Source organism: Microcaecilia unicolor, chromosome 3, assembly GCF_901765095.1.
Source record: "Microcaecilia unicolor chromosome 3, aMicUni1.1, whole genome shotgun sequence".
Classification (NCBI taxonomy): Eukaryota; Metazoa; Chordata; class Amphibia; order Gymnophiona; family Siphonopidae; genus Microcaecilia; species Microcaecilia unicolor.
The window spans coordinates 184,663,057-184,683,262 of record NC_044033.1 but is presented as its reverse complement, the minus strand read 5'-3'; the positions used below and the strand labels follow the sequence as shown (position 1 = coordinate 184,683,262).

Genomic DNA, 20,206 nt, shown 5'->3' with positions numbered 1-20,206 from the left:
TTGCTCCCACGCCAGAGCACATGAAACAAGCTTGTTGGCTCTGACTACAAATAGCACACAAATGCATGCCAAACAGGGCATTACATATTCCTCTTCACTACGCCAAACCCTACGCCAGTTTGTAGCTGGAATTAGGGTTTGCAGAGCACCGAGTAAGAATGAAGAGCCCTGTCCAGCATACATCTACATGCTAGAAGCTCCCCCCCTGCACCTGGCACAGTGGGTTGGAGGCCCAGTGGACCTCCAGTCCCCCCCCCCCCCCAATTGCTTTAGTTATTCCTGAACCTCCCAAACCTCAAAGAGGAGGTCTTGTGGAACTCCAGCCCCCACTTTCTAGTGATCTAGCATCCCCTGAACTTCACCATCCCCTGTACCCCAAAAGAGATGAAGAAAGAGGAGGAGGTGGAGGGAGTAGCACTCCTATCTCCTTCCAGCGCCACCTCCAAAATGGTGTTGCCCTGCCCAGCTCGGACCTGTCAAACAACTCCTGCAGGAGGATTGTGCCTTGGGCACACACCCAGGAACAATCCTCCTGCAGGATGATGAAAATTAATAGCGTGCATAAATTTGCATGCTATTAATTTTGATCATCAGGGCTTTGAATTCCCGGTGCTGTTCCAACGCTAGTTTTTTTTTAGCACTGTTGGGAACAGTGCGGGGAATTTGATCATCAGGGCCTTAGAACCAGAGGCTGAAAAGTGTCCACACACCTTCAGAAAATACTGAAGAGCTAGATGAATGCCAAGAGAAATATCTCAGCTCAGTTTTCAGGTCTTTCTTTATCTCCACCTGCTGGTTGAGGGACAACTATCCCACAGGTTCTGGAACAGTGGGAAACTATGTGGTGGAAAGTCCATTATGCAAGAAAAAAAGCTTCAGGGTCAAAATTAGGAACAATCCTCTCAGTGGGGCACAAGTTCTCTGCACTATCTTGTGCAGACCATTGTTTTAAATACAATTCTTTTATTGTAACTTTGGTAGAGATCATTTTAAGGCTCCAACTGCAAAGCCATCTGATCCATTCCAAATGCTTAAGATGAGGTTTATTCAGCATGGGAGATTCTTTGGGTGGAATGGTTGTTTAACTTTTCAAACACTAAGACAAGAGGACACTTTATAAAACTAATGACCAGCAGATTTAAAAGTAATATGTTTTCACATGTGTAACTCAGCTGTGGATTTTGTTGCCAAAGGACATGGTCACAGCAACTAACAATGGAGTTAAGAGGTTTGGACAATTTCCTGTAAGAAAAATAAAGACTATAAAAATTAGCAAGGTAGAGTTGTGAAAGCTATTACTCATCCTTGGAAATGCACAATGAGAAAGATCTACTTTTTGTGATCTGCCATGTACTTGTGACCCAACTGGCTACTGTTAGAAACAGGATTCTGGACTTCATTAACATTGGTCTAACATTGCATGTCTTTATGTTCCTTTGGTCTTCCTGTTTAATCTGTACTAAAGCTTGGATTTGGTGCCCTGAACCTTTATATACAAGCCACCTGGAGACTACCCCTACCCCCATTTATATCCAGTCCCCACTCACTCATTCCACTGAAGCAAGGCTGTCCAGAGCTGGGGCACGCACCAGCACCTTCTGGAACTCTATCATTATGGGCCTTAAGTAAGGCCAATGTGTGTCAGATATTTTCCTCCACAGAGGTCGTGAACACTGGCCTCTACAGCTTCCCACTTCGGCTGGGAAAATATTACAATACCAGAAAAAGCAAGTTTCAATCAAGTTGTTACGGCCAGAGCATAAGGATAAGGAAACCACCAGTGGTTGAGAGGCGGGGATAGTGCTGGGCAGACTTATACGGTCTGTGCCCTGAAGAGCACAGGTACAAATCAAAGTAGAGTATACACAAAAAGTAGCAAATATGAGTTATCTTGTTGGGCAGACTGGATGGACCGTGCAGGTCTTTTTCTTTCAGTCAAAAAGAAAATGAAACAACTTCAGCCAATATTAAGAAATTAAAAAAAAATGTGATCAGAGCTAGGACATTACCTAACCTAATTCTTAAATATACAGGGTGAGGCAAAAAAAAGTAGCCCCCTAAAGTTTGCTGCTGTTTTCTCAGCAACCACTTTGCATTTCAACTATAAATTTTAAGTACTTTAGCCATCATACTTACATATTAAACATTTAATTATCTTAAATTATATTGATGTTCCCGACATTTTTCCCTGGCGATTTTTGCACATTAAAAGTGTTCAAGCTAAAACACTGTTAATTGTATTGTTTGATATTTTTACTATGTGTCATGGTTATTGTAAATGATCCAAATGTCAATCTCCAGCTTTAACACAAGCCTTCAAATGCTTTGGAAAGTTCTTTTTTTTTTTTTTTTTAATTCTTTATTTATTCTTTTACATTTTATTTCACAATACAAATGTAAATGGAAATGTTCAGAAAATCACAAAAAAAGAAAATAAACTTTTTAAAGGAAATAAAATTCTCTATTAACTTTGTCCACAATTCTATGATCCAAGTACTAGGAAAAACAGAAAATATTATTAATCTAACAGTCCCTGTGGCAGGCTGTCCCAGATCTGCAGAACTTCCTTGAGTCTGGAGACTGTTTGTGGCTTTGGGTGGAGCTTGCGACAGTCCTCCAACATTACTCCCCAGACAAAAGTCTACATCACTAACATCATTAAACAGTAAATTGGTACCCTCCTTTTTTTCAAATAATGGTAGTTTTACAGTGCACCAAACAAAAGAATGAGACAAATATCAAGAGGATAGCCAAAATTCAAGGACCTTTATTGTAGCAATCACATAGAAGGACCCAACACAGCCATGATTCAGTGTGTGAGCCTGCCTCAGGCATCAACAAGCCTCTCAAGCCAAAGATGATAAAAAGGAAATTTGAATCCGAAGATTACAGGCCCAGATGCACAAAGGTCCCTTTAAGAATCCATCTACATTTCCAAATTGGTAAAAATTTACCAATTTAGAAATTCAGAGGGATTCACAAAGAGAATCACATGCAAATGAGTGTCTCGTTGCTTTTGTGACCCAGCTCATTTGCATGTGATATGGCAGAAGCCTGTCGGTAAGCTGAGCGTGCACAGAACAGTGAATCAAAGTGTGACTCTCTGCACATGCTACAGATGGCTCTCATACATGCAGACAAGCTGCATATATGAAAGCAGTAGATATAGACCCCTTTTTTTTTTTTGCAAGCACAAAAGTGCTTTTCTTGGGGGGGATGGACAGACCTGTCTTGGGGCTCCCTGCCTCTCCGCTGCTAGGAAAAAGTGGGAAAAGCCTAGAATATGCTCTCTGCTACTCTGGGCTCTGAGGAATCAGCATCAGGGCTTGGTTCCATCCCCAGCTGTTCCTGCTGCTTCCTGGAACACCCATCTCCCTGAAGGTGGATTCTTACTGGCTGGCTGGCTGCTGCTGTCCCAACTCCTCCTCCCTGCAGGGCTTCCCTGATGGCATCACTAGAGCTGTGAGCTGAATGGATCTGAACTTCCTGGTGTCCCCCTCCAGTAGTGAGTGGGCAGGACAACCCAGGCTGACACTGTCCAATTGGTTTAGCCCGCTCTGTTGTGCTTCTAGCATGGGGTACTCTGTTTCCCAGCAGAGGCTGTTTGATTCTTTCCTTCCTTGCATTTTTGGTAAGTCACCATTACTTTTATGCTTTGCATTTACTGCCCCCCACCCCCCCCCCCCACACTTCTTGCCAGTAAAATGTCATTTGAAAAAGAAGCACAACACAGCTTTCATACACGCAAAGAAGCTGCCTGTAAGCCAGTGTACTTTTTTTTTTTGTGCGCTCCATCTTCCCTGCCTTGTTTCTCCCCTTCTCCTACTTGTGACAATGAAGAACCGACAGCTCTAGGCGTCCCGTTAAAATTTCCACAGTAAAGGTAGAGACTGCTTTTGTGCATGGGGTCAGAAATGGCCATGCATCGCCTTGCGTGCACATTATAATAGCTTTGCATTCCATTTTCGTTAGCTGCTGCCGTGACAGGAAAATGGCTCGCAGAATCCTTTTGTGCATGTCTCGTTATACTACTTGCTCGCTAAACCGGCTAGAACTAGTTTAAAAACAACATTGCTGGCTCATTTGAATCAGCCGTTGCTGCTCTATGATGCAAAAATCACTCCGGAAAACCGGTGACATAATTCATGCAAAATACTTGTTTTACACTGAAAACACAAGAAAATCACTGGGTGGTAACATTGCCGTGTTTAAAGATAATCTCATTCCACTCAGCTAGCACATAAATGTAAATAGTAACAAACAAAACTGTAAAATTTCACATGTGAAATTCCAAGTGGTTGCTGAGGAAACAGCAACAAACTCTAGGTTACTTTTTTGTCTCACCCTGTATATAATGCTTACAACATGCAGTGAGATATTGTAGTACTTCAATAGGTAGGTACCATCAGCTTCCACAAATGACAGGATAAACACAGAAGCTGAATCAGAGAAATTATCTCCAATACAAGTATTTTTTTTTTACTTATCGATTTGTATTTCATCTATCATAACCTAAGTGGATCACAACTGTTCATAATTCACGGATACATGATTACTAAAATACATCCTTATCTAGCACATGGAACACAAATCTACTGTAACATTCACAAAACAAATGGGCCAGCTGAACAAAATTTCAATTCAATATCAATCATCTCAGTTCTAACCTCAAGTTATGCAAAGACTCAAGTAAACAATGTTTTCAACAGCGTTATCAAGCATTTGATATTGAGCACAAACATTCAGTCTGGCATACTAGTCTAGTACTGTATTTCTATATACTTTGATATGATTAGGGTCACTAGCGACAGAGAAAGTACTTGAATGTCATGCATAAACCACTTTGGTTGTATCACAGAAAGGAGTTATGCCAAGAATTTAAAACAAGGCTAATAAGCCTTGTTACTTTATGTTTGTTACTTTTTTTTTTTTTTTTTTTGGGGGGGGGGGGGTGTCAGTGTCACGAATCACCCCTTCACATTTCAGCATGTCTCTCATAATGTTTTACTTAGCTCACTCAAAACATAAAATATATTTAAACATTCTATTTTATGTAGAAGATGGTGATAAATACAACTAAAGTATCAACTATGCTCTTTTCAAGCTTATGTAGCATCCTCAAAAGACAAGGGCCCCAAATACCCCAATGAAGCACTGCCATCCACTCATAGGGCCGACCCGTATCTGTAGGTTTTTTTTTCTGGTTGCACAGTTTTGCTATACTAGAAACTATACTTTCATCAGGTATTAAGCACTGTATCTCTTCTCAGTTGGTGCTCAGAAAAATCTTAACAGCTTCAATGCTCCGACAGGTATCTAGGCTAAACAGATGACATCCTAAAACACCTATTAAAGTAAAATTGGGCAAAACCTAAGAGACTACATGCACCCCATGTGATTAATCCATCATGACAGCTTGGAGATTTTATATTAGAACATATCCCATGCCCACATTACAGTGCACTCTGAAGCACAGTTGGATTGATGCTATTGAGCCCTAGGCAAATATTTGTGGGTGCCCTCCTCTCCCCAACTATCATTTCACTTCTCCAGAAGCAGCAGGGAAAAGTGCAGAGCCTAGTTGTGAGTATGATAGCAGTAATAGTTTGTAAGTGCGCAAGGAGACTATGCAAGCACATGCTTTGAATGTAGAGGCTTAGGCTTAATGTGTAGAGGAGAGAGGCCAAATTACCCAGTGCCAAGAATTCCGAGCCAGTCCAATTTCTGAAAGCCTATCCTAATACATTATGGGACCGAAAGTGCTGCTTTAAATTGGTGGTTTTCAGAGACTACAAAAAGAACACTGACTTGGGATATAAGTTCAAAAAACAGGACTAGCCAAAAAGTCTCCCTCCTGGTCTGGAACTGGGTAACTTGGCAGCTCTGCAGCAGTGGGCTAAGAACCAGGGAAGTTGGGCAAGTCATTTTCACTCAGATACAAATCAGAGATTCAAGGATAGACTGCCCAAAAAGAGTGAAATTTAAGGACAGGATTCTACCACAGCTTCTGCACTGGAAGAGGTGTAATATTGGAGAGCTATAGTGGGATTGATTCTGAAAAATGTCCACACACTTAACCATCTCTCCGGCTTTAAGAGATGCAGTTTACAAATGCTTAGAATCCTAGAAAAATCCAGACAGTTGGAAATCATACCTCTTGAATCCTGAGCACAGCTGACAGAGCCCTGCTTAAATTTTTTGGGCCCAGTTTGCCTATGCCTTAATTTGACTCTATTCTGAAGTGAGCAATAGATACCGAACATGTTCTGGTTTAAAGTGTACATATGCTTTTGAATACAGATAGGTTAACCCCATGAACAGCTAACTAAAATACGGAAAATGGTGGTAAGACTAACAAGTTGCTGTGCTTTCTACCAACTATAGATTTAAATATAGTTTATTGCCAACTGTATATCAAATCATCCCTCCTTCCCAAAGGAAACCAGTAGCAATGACTACATATTCAGTCTCATTCTGCCACTGGAAATAAAATGCCCATCTTTACATTATTAGTTTTTGCTGTTCCAGGCCACTCAATTATAAACACCACATGCCTCTTTCTACGACTATTTTAAGTAGGACAATTGCAGGACCATACCAACACTTTCGTTTCTGTAGCCACCTAGATCAGCTGTGAAGAATTAGAGGTACTATCTTCTTGGATACAAAGAAAAATCTCTCTTTTATACAGTTAACAATTGGGCCTTTAAACAGTTTTAGAAGATAACTATTGACATCAGAAACGGAATATTTAGGGGGGGAGCGGTTACAACCAGGGAAAGTGACCTAGGCCCTATACATGCCTAAAACTAAAGGAGATATGGCCTGCTAGTGGGCTTTAGGGCTCCCACTCAAAATTTCTGTCCTAGGCCACAAGAAGCTAACAATGCCAGCAAAACACACGCATTAGGCGCGACACACAAGTTTGGCAATCCTGGAACGCTCACACGCCGAGAACCCCCCTTTAAACGCATTCAAGGACCACTCCTTCACGACCTGGCAATTCTCCCTCTATGTTCCGCACTTCCTCATCTAGCATCTCTCCCTTCACTTTGCTACCCCACCTGCAATCTGGCACCTCTTCCCTCGTTCTCGTACTCCGCATCCTACCTTCAAACTTCTTTAAGGTCGCCCGCGACCGGCCCCAAGAGCTTTCCTTCTCCACCGTCCCGCTCCCTCTGACGCAACTTCTTTCGGCCGCGTCCCGCCTCTTTTTATGCGACTTCCTGTTTCCGGCAGGTCGGGATGCCTGCGGGCTTAGGGGAGGAAGTTGCGTCAGAGAGTAGGGGGGAAGCATAGTCCGCGAAGATATGTTATGGCAACGCCAACAACTGTCTTTAAAGATGTTGGAAGGTAGGATGGGGGTCCGGGTGAGGGGGGTGACCTTGAAAGCGACAGACAGACAGAGATATTCCGGGGTATGGTGTCGTGTGTAGGTAGCTGAGTGCTTTAGCCGGTTTTTTTCTTACCGGACGTCAATCTATCAGGCCACCTTTGACCTCGTTGATATTCCTGTGTTGGGGTTGTCTGGGAGCTGCCTGGAACTAAGAAAAGGTGCAGCATCCGTCCTTGCCTTGCAGATCCCTAAGGAGAAAGCTCTCATCCCGAGCTGGCATTTGCTTCTAGTCCTTGTATATGCCCAGTAAAAGCTTTAGAAGAAGCTTGCGAAGCGATGCATGGACTTGCACTTACAGATTCAGTGGTAGTAAGTGTGGGAAGGTACAGTGCATGTGCAATACATTTCTATGTTCTGTAGTTTTATTTTATTATTGTTGCGATTTTCCCTTTTAACCACTTTGAATATAATTTCGTAAAGCATTTTCTATGTATGAGCGTGTTCTACATGTGGAAACGGCTTTTATAATTGTTGTGAATATATATATATATATATATATATATATATATCAGTACACATGCTCCTGTTGGCTGTTGGTGTTCCTCAAGTCTGCATTTTAAGTGGAACAGTGTCCACCTGTATATTTTATTTTATAAAATAGGTATATGTCAACATTAGAGTACATAATATAAGAAATGGCTAAAAAAAAGAGTCCACTTATGTAGAGTGACGGTATAAAAGACAGATCTATCAACATTTAAAAAAAACAACAACTTTTTTTAGGAGAATATATGTACAATGTCTGATTGGGCAAAGAAAAAGTGAACTTTTTAAGGTTTTCTAAGTGGAGAAAGGGGGGAGAGAGAGAAAGAGACTGACCCCATTCATATATTATATATTATCCAGTTGGGTTGGGGTCTTTCTTTCCATTGGGCTGTTGAGATAGTTTCTTTTCATGCCCTCCAATCACTTTCAGATGGACAATACAGCAAAAGGTTACACCACTGATTTTGGTCCCCTACTTTGCCCATCCAGTTCCTGACCAGGGTTGCACCTGCTTAGCTTCCTGCTTTTGCCATGTGACATACACCTTCACCACTTGGGTTGCCCTGCATAGGGAGGGTGATAACTTGCCATTTATCTAATCTGAGATAGATACCTCCACCAGGCATTTGCCTCCAGAGAGGGGGGAGAGAGAGAAAGAGACTGACCCCATTCATATATTATATATTATATATTATCCAGTTGGGTTGGGGTCTTTCTCTCCATTGGGCTCTTGAGATAGTTTCATGCCCTCCAATCACTTTCAGATGGACAATACAGTAAAAAGGTTACACCACTGATTTTGGTCCCCTACTTTGCCCATCCAGTTCCTGACCAGGGTTGCATCTGCTTAGCTTCCTGCTTTTGCCATGTGACATACACCTTCACCATGTGGGTTGCCCCACATAGTGAGGGCATAACTTGCCATTTATCTAATCTGAGATAGATACCTCCACCAGGCATTTGCCTCCAGAGAGGGGGGAGAGAGAGAAAGAGACAGACCCCATTCATATATTATATATTATCCAGTTGGGTTGGGGTCTTTCTCTCCATTGGGCTGTTGAGATAGTTTCTTTTCATGCCCTCCAATCACTTTCAGATGGACAATACAGCAAAAGGTTACACCACTGATTTTGGTCCCCTACTTTGCTCATCCAGTTCCTGACCAGGGTTGCACCTGCTTAGCTTCCTGCTTTTGCCATGTGACATACACCTTCACCATGTGGGTGGTCCCACATTTGTGAGGCCATAACTTGCCATATATCTAATCTGGGATACACACCTCCACCAGGCATTTGCCTCCAGAAAGAGGGGAGAGAGAGAAAGAGACTGACCCAATTCATATATTATATATTATCCAGTTGGGTTGGGGTCTTTCTCTCCATTGGGCTGTTGAGACAGTTTCTTTTCATGCCCTCCAATCACTTTCAGATGGACAATACAGCAAAAGGTTACACAACTGATTTTGGTCCCCTACTTTGCCCATCCAGTTCCTGACCTGGGTTGCACCTGCTTAGCTTCCTGCTTTTGCCATGTGACATACACCTTCACCATGTGGGTGGCCCCACATAGGGAGGGCATAACTTGCCATTTATCTAATCTGAGATAGATACCTCCACCAGGCATTTGCCTCCAGAGAGGGGGGAGAGAGAGAAAGAGACTGACCCCATTCATATATTATATATTATCCAGTTGGGTTGGGGTCTTTCTCTCCATCGGGCTGTTGAGATAGTTTCTTTTCATGCCCTCCAATCACTTTCACATGGACAATACAGCAAAAGGTTACACCACTGATTTTGGTCCCCTACTTTGCCCATCCAGTTCCTGACCAGGGTTGCAACTGCTTAGCTTCCTGCTTTTGCCATGTGACATACACCTTCACCAAGTGGGTGGCCCCACATGGGGAGGGCATAACTTGCCATTTATCTAATCTGGGATACACACCTCCACCAGGCATTTGCCTCCAGAAAGAGGGGAGAGAGAGAAAGAGACTGACCCAATTCATATATTATATATTATATATTATCCAGTTGGGTTGGGGTCTTTCTCTCCATTGGGCTCTTGAGATAGTTTCATGACCTCCAATCACTTTCAGATGGACAATACAGTAAAAAGGTTACACCACTGATTTTGGTCCCCTACTTTGCCCATCCAGTTCCTGACCAGGGTTGCACCTGTTTAGCTTCCTGCTTTTGCCATGTGACATACACCTTCACCATGTGGGTGGTCCCACATTTGTGAGGGCATAACTTGCAATTTATCTAATCTGGGATACACACCTCCACCAGGCATTTGCCTCCAGAAAGAGGGGAGAGAGAGAAAGAGACTGACCCCATTCATATATTATATATTATCCAATTGGGTTGGGGTCTTTCTCTCCATTGGGCTCTTCAGATAGTTTCATGCCCTCCAATCACTTTCAGATGGACAATACAGTAAAAAGGTTACACCACTGATTTTGGTCCCCTACTTTGCCCATCCAGTTCCTGACCAGGGTTGCACCTGCTTAGCTTCCTGCTTTTGCCATGTGACATACACCTTCACCATGTGGGTGGTCCCACATTTGTGAGGGCATAACTTGCCATTTATCTAATCTGGGATACACACCTCCACCAGGCATTTGCCTCCAGAAAGAGGGGAGAGAGAGAAAGAGACTGACCCCATTCATATATTATATATTATCCAATTGGGTTGGGGTCTTTCTCTCCATTGGGCTCTTGAGATAGTTTCTTTTCATGCCCTCCAATCACTTTCAGATGGACAATACAGCAAAAGGTTACACCACTGATTTTGGTCCCCTACTTTACCCATCCAGTTCCTGACCAGGGTTGCACCTGCTTAGCTTCCTGCTTTTGCCATGTGACATACACCTTCACCACTTGGGTGGCCCTGCATAGGGAGGGCATAACTTGCCATTTATCTAATCTGAGATAGATACCTCCACCAGGCATTTGCCTCCAGAGAGGGGGGGAGAGAGAGAAAGAGACTGACCCCATTCATATATTATATATTATCCAGTTGGGTTGGGGTCTTTCTCTCCATTGCGCTGTTGAGATAGTTTCTTTTCATGCCCTCCAATCACTTTCACATGGACAATACAGCAAAAGGTTACACAACTGATTTTGGTCCCCTACTTTGACCATCCAGTTCCTGACCTGGGTTGCATCTGCTTAGCTTCCTGCTTTTGCCATGTGACATACACCTTCACCATGTGGGTGGCCCCACATAGGGTGGGCATAACTTGCCATTTATCTAATCTGAGATAGATACCTCCACCAGGCATTTGCCTCCAGAGAGGGGGGGGAGAGAGAGAAAGAGACTGACCCCATTCATATATTATGTATTATATATTATATATTATTCAGTTGGGTTGGGGTCTTTCTCTCCATTGGGCTGTTGAGATAGTTTCTTTTCATGCCCTCCAATCACTTTCAGATGGACAATACAGCAAAAGGTTACACAACTGATTTTGGTCCCCTACTTTGCCCATCCAGTTCCTGACCTGGGTTGCACCTGCTTAGCTTCCTGCTTTTGCCATGTGACATACACCTTCACCATGTGGGTGGCCCCACATAGGGAGGGCATAACTTGCCATTTATCTAATCTGAGATAGATACCTCCACCAGGCATTTGCCTCCAGAGAGGGGGGAGAGAGAGAAAGAGACTGACCCCATTCATATATTATATATTATCCAGTTGGGTTGGGGTCTTTCTCTCCATTGGGCTCTTGAGATAGTTTCATGCCCTCCAATCACTTTCAGATGGACAATACAGTAAAAAGGTTACACCACTGATTTTGGTCCCCTACTTTGCCCATCCAGTTCCTGACCAGGGTTGCACCTGTTTAGCTTCCTGCTTTTGCCATGTGACATACACCTTCACCATGTGGGTGGTCCCACATTTGTGAGGCCATAACTTGCCATATATCTAATCTGGGATACACACCTCCACCAGGCATTTGCCTCCAGAAAGAGGGGAGAGAGAGAAAGAGACTGACCCAATTCATATATTATATATTATATATTATCCAGTTGGGTTGGGGTCTTTCTCTCCATTGGGCTCTTGAGATAGTTTCATGACCTCCAATCACTTTCAGATGGACAATACAGTAAAAAGGTTACACCACTGATTTTGGTCCCCTACTTTGCCCATCCAGTTCCTGACCAGGGTTGCACCTGTTTAGCTTCCTGCTTTTGCCATGTGACATACACCTTCACCATGTGGGTGGTCCCACATTTGTGAGGGCATAACTTGCAATTTATCTAATCTGGGATACACACCTCCACCAGGCATTTGCCTCCAGAAAGAGGGGAGAGAGAGAAAGAGACTGACCCCATTCATATATTATATATTATCCAATTGGGTTGGGGTCTTTCTCTCCATTGGGCTCTTGAGATAGTTTCATGCCCTCCAATCACTTTCAGATGGACAATACAGTAAAAAGGTTACACCACTGATTTTGGTCCCCTACTTTGCCCATCCAGTTCCTGACCAGGGTTGCACCTGCTTAGCTTCCTGCTTTTGCCATGTGACATACACCTTCACCATGTGGGTGGTCCCACATTTGTGAGGGCATAACTTGCCATTTATCTAATCTGGGATACACACCTCCACCAGGCATTTGCCTCCAGAAAGAGGGGAGAGAGAGAAAGAGACTGACCCCATTCATATATTATATATTATCCAATTGGGTTGGGGTCTTTCTCTCCATTGGGCTGTTGAGATAGTTTCATGCCCTCCAATCACTTTCAGATGGACAATACAGCAAAAGGTTACACCACTGATTTTGGTCCCCTACTTTGCCCATCCAGTTCCTGACCAGGGTTGCATCTGTTTAGCTTCCTGCTTTTGCCATCTGACATACACCTTCACCACTTGGGTGGCCCCACATAGGGAAGGGCATAACTTGCCATTTATCTAATCTGAGATAGATACCTCCACCAGGCATTTGCCTCCAGAGAGGGGGGAGAGAGAGAAAGAGACTGACCCCATTCATATATTATATATTATCCAGTTGGGTTGGGGTTTTTCTCTCCATTGGGCTGTTGAGATAGTTTCTTTTCATGCCCTCCAATCACTTTCAGATGGACAATACAGCAAAAGGTTACACCACTGATTTTGGTCCCCTACTTTGTCCATCCAGTTCCTGACCAGGGTTGCACCTGTTTAGCTTCCTGCTTTTGCCATGTGACATACACCTTCACCATGTGGGTGGTCCCACATTTGTGAGGGCATAACTTGCCATTTATCTAATCTGGGATACACACCTCCACCAGGCATTTGCCTCCAGAAAGAGGGGAGAGAGAGAAAGAGACTGCCCCATTCATATATTATATATTATCCAGTTGGGTTGGGGTCTTTCTCTCCATTGGGCTGTTGAGATAGTTTCTTTTCATGCCCTCCAATCACTTTCAGATGGACAATACAGCAAAAGGTTACACCACTGATTTTGGTCCCTTACTTTGCCCATCCAGTTCCTGACCAGGGTTGCACCTGCTTAGCTTCCTGCTTTTGCCATGTGACATACACCTTCACCATGTGGGTGGCCCCACATAGGGAGGGCATAACTTGCCATTTATCTAATCTGAGATACATACCTCCACCAGGCATTTGCCTCCAGAGAGGGGGGGAGAGAGAGAAAGAGACTGACCCCATTCATATATTATATATTATCCAGTTGGGTTGGGGTCTTTCTCTCCATTGCGCTGTTGCGATAGTTTCTTTTCATGCCCTCCAATCACTTTCAGATGGACAATACAGCAAAAGGTTACACAACTGATTTTGGTCCCCTACTTTGACCATCCAGTTCCTGACCTGGGTTGCATCTGCTTAGCTTCCTGCTTTTGCCATGTGACATACACCTTCACCATGTGGGTGGCCCCACATAGGGTGGGCATAACTTGCCATTTATCTAATCTGAGATAGGTACCTCCACCAGGCATTTGCCTCCAGAGAGGGGGGGGAGAGAGAGAAAGAGACTGACCCCATTCATATATTATGTATTATATATTATATATTATTCAGTTGGGTTGGGGTCTTTCTCTCCATTGGTCTGTTGAGATAGTTTCTTTTCATGCCCTCCAATCACTTTCACATGGACAATACAGCAAAAGGTTACACCACTGATTTTGGTCCCCTACTTTGCCCATCCAGTTCCTGACCAGGGTTGCACCTGCTTAGCTTCCTGCTTTTGCCATGTGACATACACCTTCACCATGTGGGTAGCCCCACATAGGGAGGGCATAACTTGCCATTTATGTAATCTGGGATACACACCTCCACCAGGCATTTGCCTCCAGAAAGAGGGGAGAGAGAGAAAGAGACTGACCCCATTCATATATTATATATTATATGTTATCCAGTTGGGTTGGGGTCTTTCTCTCCATTGGGCTCTTGAGATAGTTTCATGCCCTCCAATCACTTTCAGATGGACAATACAGTAAAAAGGTTACACCACTGATTTTGGTCCCCTACTTTGCCCATCCAGTTCCTGACCAGGGTTGCATCTGCTTAGCTTCCTGCTTTTGCCATGTGATATACACCTTCACCACTTGGGTGGCCCCACATAGGGAGGGCATAACTTGCCATTTATCTAATCTGGGATACACACCTCCACCAGGCATTTGCCTCCAGAAAGAGGGGAGAGAGAGAAAGAGACTGACCCCATTCATATATTATATATTATATATTATCCAATTGGGTTGGGGTCTTTCTCTCTATTGGGCTGTTGAGATAGTTTCTTTTCATGCCATGTGAAAGTGATTGGAGGGCATGAAAAGAAATTATCTCAACAGCCCAATGGAGAGAAAGACCCCAACCCAACTGGATAATATATAATATATGAATAGGATCAGTCTCTTTCTCTCTCTCCCCCCTCTCTGGAGGCAAATGCCTGGTGGAGGTATCTATCTCAGATTAGATAAATGGCAAGTTATGCCCTCCCTGTGTGGGGCCACCCAAGTGGTGAAGGTGTATGTCACATGGCTGCGTGAGATAAACATAAAGGAGCCCTGTTCAGAAGGAATGGATCCTCAGAAGCTTAGCCGAGATTGGGTGGCAGAGCCGGTGGTGGGAGGCGAGGCTAGTGGTTGGGAGGCAGGGCTAGTGCTGGGCAGACTTCTATGGTTTGTGCCCTGAAAATGACAGATACAAATCAATGTCAGGTATACACATAAAGTAGCACATATGAGTTTATCTTGTTGGGCAGACTGGATGGACCATATGGGTCTTTCTCTGCCGTCATCTACTATGTTACTATGAGAGAATGTAGGACCTTTGTGGGTGTGTAAGGAATAAGCACTGAGGACAAGTAAGACCTAGTCCTTAGTGGAGCGCATGATCTGGTGCAGGAGGTAATGGTGCTGGGGCCGCTTGATAACAGTGATCATAATATGATCGGATTTGATATTAGCTTTGAAGTAAGTATACATAGGAAATCAAATACGTTAGCATTTAAAAAAGGAGACTATGATAAAATGAGGAGAACGGTAAAAAAAAAAAACTTAGAGGAGCAACTGCGAGGGTCAAAAATTTACATCAGGCGTGGATGCTGTTCAAAAACACCATCTTGGAAGCCCAGGCCAAATTATATTCTGCATATTAAAAAAGGAGGACGGAAGACCAAACGACAGCCGACATGGTTAAAAATAAGGTGAAGGAAGCAGAGCTAAAAGAAAATCCTTCAGAAAATGGCAGAAGGAACCGACTGAAAATAATAAGAAACAGCATAAGGAATGTCAAGTCAAATGCAAAGCTCTGATAAGGAAGGCTAAAAGGGACTTCGAAAAAAAGATTGCGCTGGAGGCCAAAACACATAGCAAAATTTTTTTAGGTATATTAAAAACAGGAAGCCGGCAAAAGAATCGGTTGGACCGCTAGATGACTGGAGTAAAAGGGGTGATCAGGGAAGATAAAGCCGTGGAGGAGAGATTAAGTGAATTCTTTGCTTCGGTCTTCACTGAGGAAGATTTGGGTGGGTGTCGCGTCCCTCACCCCGGATATGTGGTGCCGCATTGTTCGCTCCCCGGCTCCGATGCGTGGGCCGGTGTGCCGTTCGTCCGCGCCATCGGGTGCCCAGTCCTGCGCCAGCGATCGGGGAGGAGGTGTCAGCCAGGGTGGCGGATCCAGCACTCCTGCTCTCCCCGTCGGTCCTGGGGGTTCCCGCTGGCCACCGGCCATCTTGGCAGCTCCGACGGCGTGGAGGGACTTCTCGTCTGGTTGCGGAGCCCGGGAGCACCGACCACACCTCCGTTGCCCGGATTGGCTATTCACGGCTAGACGTCGTCCCCCTGGGTCAGCGGACCAATCCGGGTCTCCCTATTGGTTGCGGGGCTTGTCCGTCTCCGGAGCTCCCTGCCTCCTGCCAGCTGTCAGCTATCTCCTTGATGGAAAGGACTATATAAGAGCTCTGTTTTCTCCTACTCCTTGCTTCAGCTTCTACTCATAGTAGGGGTAAGCTTCCGTGTGTCGTATCCTGACTTCGCTCTCGTCTGACTTGACCTAACCTGACTTCTGCTGGCTCCTGACTACTGTCTGCTCGTCGCCTGCCTTGACTTCTGCTGGCTCCTGACTGCTCGCCGCCTGCCTTGACTTCTGCTGGTTCCTGACTACTCTCTGCTCACCGCCTGCCCTGACTTCTGCTGGTTTCTGTTTACGCTTTGCTCGCCGCCTGCCCTGACTTCTGCTGGTTTCTGTTTACGCTCTGCTCGCCGCCTGCCCTGACTTCTGCTGGTTCCTGACAACTCGCGGCTCACTGTTTGCCCTGACTCCTGCTGATTCCTGTCTTCTTGCTGACCGTAGCCCGGCCCGGCCTCCTGGACTTTCTCTGTTGCAGCCAGTCCGCCAACCCCTGCGGTTTCCGGAAGTCCTGTTGGCCGCCTGCACCTGGGGGCTCAACCCCTGGGAAACGGCGGTTGCCGCAGGTGAAGATTTGGGGGTTGGTCGACTATCCTTTGGAGGGCTGGTGTCTACCGTCACTTCATCCCTCCAGCTGGACCTAAGGGCTCACAAGATCTCCATACAAGACAGTGGGATACCGGTGCCAGAAATGGTATTCGAAGCTGACGAGTCGGAGAAACTTAATTCTCTGTAATCCTGGAGAATGTAATGGGGCAGTTCTACAAACTGAAGAGTAGCAAATCTCTTGGACCGGATGGTATTCATCTCAGAGGACTGATAGAACTGAAAAATGAACTTGCGGAGTTATTGTTAGAAATATATCATTTACCCTTAAAATCGAGCGTGGTACCGGAAGATTGGAGGGTGGCCAATGTAACGCCGATTTTTATGTTTCAATCATTTTTATTGCAGACAGGTTAATAAACAGTGTACAAGTATGCATAGTTCTTTAAAGGATTAACACCTGAATCAACGCTATTAACAAAGATGCACTACAACATGTCTACCTATCCCACCCCTCTATCCCTTCCCATCCTCCCCCCCCTAAACTCCCCCCGACTAACGCCGATTTTTAAAAAAAGTAATAAGCCATGCCCAGATAACAGCAGCCATCTAGATGTGAGGGTGTCAAGGGGAGAGGGGTCAGATGCTTAGTTTTCACCAATTGAAGCAACTGAGTTAGGGAAGGTAAGGTGAGATTCGACCATGTAGAAGATGCATTAGGACAAGGGGAATCTTGACCCATTTTAAGATAGATTATATTTTAGTGGATAGCCTTTTTTTTTTTTTAGATCATTTCAGCAACAATAGGGCCTGCTGAGATTTCGGATCATGCTCCTGTTTGGTTGGAGCTGCATACAGAGGGGAAGACGGGGGGGGGGGGGGGGGCTCTAAACATTGGAGACTCCCCGTAATTTATACACCAACATTAATTTTGTGGAATATGTAAGGGGTAAGTGGGCTGAATATAAACTAACGCCTCACGTGTCCATAATGCCACTTTATTTTGGGAAGCAGCTAAAGTTGTTCTCGGAGGAAATGATATTGCCTATAGTAGTACGAAGAAAAAACTTGGGGATCATGCCATCCTCAGATTGGAACAGCAATTGGTTTGCCTTCGACAACAATGTAGTACTGCCCCCACCCCTAATAAAGCGGATCAATTGCTGGCCACTCAAGCTGCTTTAAATGAGTTGCTCCATCAGAGAGCGAAGAAATCAGCTGCTTATCAGTATCAGCTCTGTAGATATGGAAGCAAAGGTGGGAGGTTGTTGGCTTGGTTGACTAGGCTTGGGAGGAGTTCCTCAAAGGTTCTAACGTTAAAGAAATCCATTGGGTGTTCTAGTTAACAACGATTTAGAGAACAATTTTTAAAAATTTCTGTATGAATCTTTATCGAGATGACCACACCTCTGGGCTTGATCCAGACACTTATTTGCCAATTGTTGATTTGCCGTGTCTACTAAATTGAGTCATCCCATTGAGGAGGATGAAGTCACATGGGCTATTATTCATAGCTTGAGATATAAAGCCCAAGTCCTGAGGAGTATAGGGCTGAGATTTATAAGCTGTTGGTTCCTGATATTGCTCAGTCCCTTACAGCTATGTTCAGTGAAATTATAGAGACCAAACCAGTGGCGTAGCCAGAAATCAATTTTTGGGTGGGCCAACAGGTTGGATGGGTGGGCACTAGACAGTAGTTTACTGGTAAATGTTTAACAACAGGCTCTCTCCCTGGTCCACCTCTGCGCCCCCCCCCCCCCCCGGTCCACCTCCCCTCAAAATTGCAGAGCTGGCTATAGCCGGGGAGAGAGCCTAGGGGTGGAGGCAATGCATTACTCTCGCCAGGAAAAAAAATTAAATGATCCCAGGTGCCAATCTAATTCATGTTTAATGTGGGATAAAATGCCATAAATAAGTAAATAAATATAAATTTTTAATGTTGAGCACCTGATTCTCAAAGTGGACATATTCCAAACACTATAATGAAAATAAAATGATTTTTTTCTACCTTTGTTGTCTGGTGACTTTGTTTTTCTGATCATGCTGGCCCAGTATCCGATTCTGCTGCTATATGTCCTCTTTACTCCGTTTCCAGGGCTTCCTTTCCATTTATTTCTTTCCTTTCCTCCTTTCTTCTTCATTTCTGGTCCTCCGCAGACTTGACTGTCCAGTGGATCCAGCTTCTGCCTATTTTCTCCATCCATGTGCAGTTTTCCTCCTCTCTTCTTTTCCCCTCATATCATCTCCTTCCTCTCTCTTCCCTCCCCTCCATCCATGTCAGCATTTCTTCTCTCTCCCTTCCGCTCCATCCATGTGCATCTCCTTTCTCTGTCTTCCCTCCCCTCCATCCATGTCCAGAATTTCTTCTTTCTCCCCTCCATCCATGTGCTTCTCCTTCCTGTCTTTCCTTCCTTCACGTCCATCCCAGACCAACAATTCTCTCCCTGCCCTCTCCTCCATCCACCCATGTCCAGCAACCCTCCTCTCTCCCTGCCCTCCCCTCCATGTCCAGCAATTTCTCCTCTCTCCCTGGGCCCTGTCCTCCCATGTCCATCGATGCTCCTCTCTCCCCTTTGACCATCTCCCTCTCATTCCCTTTCCAGCACTCCTAGTCCCCCCTCTGTCTCTCCCTTACCCAGTCTCCTAAATTCCTCCCCCCCTCTTTCACCCACTTCATTAGTCCCCCATTACCCATACTCTGTACTCACCACCCCTCCCAATCCCATCCTTCCCTCTGCTCACCAACAATAAAGAACGACAACGTGGACGCAGGCAGCAGCTCACAGGTTTGCTTCCTGTGATTTGAGTGAACGGCGACGGCTGCGCGGGGGAGTAGAAAAATATTTTCCAGTTCCTTCCCTCCTCTAGTCGCAGCGGCGAACTGGCGCGGGCAGCCAATAAAAGCAGAAAGCATCCAGGCTCTTCAACTCCGTCCGTCCTTCGCTTCCCTCTTCCCTGCCCTCTCAGCGTGTCCCGCCCACCCGAAAGGAAATGACATCAGAGAAAGGCGGGACGCGCTGAGAGGGCAGGGAAGAGGGAAGCGAAGGACGGACGGAGTTGAAGAGCCTGGATGCTTTCTGCTTTTACTGGCGCCGACCGCGCCAGTTCGCCGCTGCGAGTCTGGAGCGATCAGATGAGCCAGAGTGGGTACCGTTTCTGATGCAGTGTGTGCGCTTGGGTGGGCGGCCGGCCGGCCGGGCCTGAGCTGAAATTGGGTGGGCCTGGGCCCACCCAGGCCCACCCGTAGCTACGCCCCTCACCAAACACTTACCAGATTCAGAGTGGCCTAGTGGTTAGGGTGGTGGATTTTGGTCCTGAGGAACTGAGTTCGATTCCCTGCACAAGCAGCTCCTTGTGACTCTGGGCAAGTCACTTAACCCTTCATTGCCTGCCGCATTGAGCCTGCCATGAGTGGGAAAGCGCGGG

At 45.1% G+C, this 20,206-nt stretch overlaps 1 protein-coding gene across 2 annotated transcripts in view; it reads right to left on the bottom strand.

The window, feature by feature from the left end:
• RAB5B (RAB5B, member RAS oncogene family) overlaps nt 1-7,201 on the bottom strand; it is a 67,834-nt gene extending 60,633 nt beyond the window's left edge. For both annotated transcript variants that reach the window (XR_003941477.1, XM_030196741.1), the window contains exon 1: nt 7,111-7,201. The gene's annotated coding sequence lies outside the window, so the exon portion shown is untranslated. The remainder of the gene's footprint in view (nt 1-7,110) is intronic.
• Between the last annotated feature and the right edge of the window lie 13,005 nt (nt 7,202-20,206).